Raw genomic sequence first — 2938 nt, forward strand, 5'->3', positions numbered from 1 at the left:
TATATACGACGGGCTTCCTTCAGTTTCCGTCTACCAAATCCACTCACAAGGCTTTAGTCGGCCCGAGGCTATAGTAGAAGACATTTGCCCAAGGTGCCACGCAGTGGGACTGAACCCGGAACTATGTGGTTGGTAAGCAGGTCACTTACCACACAGCCACTCCTGTGCCTATAACTGTTAATTATATCATTCTAATATTAACACCTTCGAGATTTACGAAGATGAAACAATAATGTGTAAAGCCCAGATCTTTCTGAAAGGAAGTAGAAATTTAAGTGAATTGAAATAGAAAAAAAAAACAGAAACGAAAACAAGGTCACGAAAGTTTAATTTTGCGATCGAGTAAAGTGGATTAATTCTGGATTGGGTACAAATTACATTATGGAAGTGTATAATTTAATGAGCAACTGTTTTATATTAATGAGATATGTTATAGTGGTTTCAAATTTTGGCACAATGCCAGCGATTTTTGTGGAAGGGGTGAGTCGAGTATATCAACCCCCAGAGCTCAGCTGATATTTATTTTATCAACCCTAAAAGGATGACAGGCAAAATCGACCCCGGCGGAATTTGATCTCAGAATATAGCGACGGACAGAATGCCGCTAAGCATTATGCCCAGCGTGTCAACTCATCGCCTTAATAATAATAATAATAATAATAATAATAATAATAATAATAATAATAATAATAATAATATTGGCTTTGAAATTTTGGCACAAGGCCAGCAAGTTCGGGGAAAGGGTAACTCGATTGCATCGACTCCAGTACTCAACTGGTACTTATTTTATCGACACCGAAAGGACGAAAGGTAAAGTCGACTTCAGTGAAATTTGAACTCAGAAAGTAAAGACGGACGAAATACCGCTAAGCATTTTGCCCGGCGTTCTAACGATTGTGCCAGGTCACCTTATTGACCTATATTGATGGCATGCTAGAAGATTTATGCACCACAGAAGAACAGCAAAGTGGGCCATGATAAGATCCCAATTTAAAGTACTTTATAATATTTAAGAGTATTTAAAGCACTAAGTATGACAAATCACTACTTTTAAAGAAAAAAATATTACTTTAATTTGTAACAAGGACTACATTAGAAGAAATAACTTTCATATATGACAAGTATTGAATTTATTGAATAAAGACTGATGAAAAATAATGTCAAAGTTCGAAGGTTTTGAATTCAAAAGTAAAGGGGCCAGCTAAGATATCAGTATTTTAAGTAAACTCTTGTATTTTCTTCCTGATGAAGTGTCATTCCCGAAACGTCAGATCACTTTTCTCTCTCTCAGCAGCTTATGCAAACTCACAACGAGCAACGAGGAGATGGAGTTGGCGTTGTCACACGAAGTACTAGAAATAGTAGCCAAATCTGCCTCACACGGAATTAAGACGTGATAGTCACGCCTGGAATAATTTTGATCATAGATCCGCTCGATTAGAGCTCAGCTGGGGCTACACAACTGCAACAACGTGAATAATACCATGAAATTAAATATAATTATTTTGTGCGACCGTTTACAATTTTGCTAATTTTAGTTTCTGGTAAGATACAAGTCCAGTTCTTTCATTATCACAAGATCATAAAGTATAAGAGCGAGTCGAGTGATTGAGATGTTAATCGATTCCAGTGTTTGATCGATTCTTATTTTATCTTAGAAAAGATGAAAGGTAAATCTGTTCCGACGGACATTAAATAAAACCAACTCAAAGCGACACAATAAATATAAATAAGTGTAAACCATTCCATAATAATCATTCTAACATCAATAGTGTTTCCAGAAAGGGTATTAAATTTGCTGTTGTTTATCATTAACAAACGATTTGTCCTTTATTTTAAGAAGATCGGGAAAGATTTGAGGAAGATTCGTCTGCTATTTCTAACAGCTCGAGCGACTACGTAGAGACTACCGTTGTTGGCCTGTACTTAGAATGGGTAATTTTACAAGCCTATTTTGTTGAAGGGACACTTATTATAGTCATATGATTCAAGGAAAATATTTCTTATTGTTCCCCCCTCCCCAGTAATAGAAGGCAACCCAGTATAGTCATCCAACAATGCACTCGATAGTTTTACAGTACTGACACTGCCTTCAACAGTTAACTCTATGAAACTGTAATTAGATTTTGGTGAATTCTGTAATTATGAGTGATGCATTTGGCTCTTGGACACAATGTTGTTGTAGTGAGAGAAGGTATGAAACTATAATTTTTCGACTAGACTACGGTTAATTAATCAATATGGTCACAATATGCAGTGGGTAAAAAAATGGGAATTTAGAGTATAGTTCGTATTTCTTTGGTCTCGGAAGAATGAAAAGCGATCTAAACCTCTGAGTTTATGATATTCTTTACTACTCTAGGCTCAAGAGCCCGAAAATTTTGGAGAGGAGGCCCAGTCGAGTAGATCGATCCCAGTATGCAACTAGAACTTAATTTATCGACCCCGAAAGGATGAAAAGCAAAGTTGACCGCGGCGGAATTTGAACTCAGAACGTAAAGAGACGAAATACCGTTAAGCAATTCGCCCGGCGTGAGAACGTTTCTGCCAGCTCGCCGCCTTTCTGAGTTTATAATATTATACTGTAAAAGGAAACAGAATAACAGCATTTAGTCCGCGTTTTAGAGTTACTTATTTCTTTGTTGCTCACAAGAAGCTAAACATAGAGGGGACAAACAAGGACAGACAAAGGGATTAAGTCGATTACATCGACCCCAGTGCGTAACTGGTACTTAATTTATCGACTCCCGAAAGGATGAAAGGCAAAGTCGACCTTGGCGGAATTTGAACTCAGAACGTAGCGGCAGACGAAATACCGCTAAGCATTTCGCCCGGCGTGCTAACGTTTCTGCCAGCTCGCGTTTTAAAGTTACTGTCAACTTCATTTGATTTTAGGACCATAACGGCTAGACCTACATTCATTACAGAGACTCCTCCT

Source organism: Octopus bimaculoides, chromosome 3 (assembly GCF_001194135.2).
Source record: "Octopus bimaculoides isolate UCB-OBI-ISO-001 chromosome 3, ASM119413v2, whole genome shotgun sequence".
Classification (NCBI taxonomy): domain Eukaryota; kingdom Metazoa; phylum Mollusca; class Cephalopoda; order Octopoda; family Octopodidae; genus Octopus; species Octopus bimaculoides.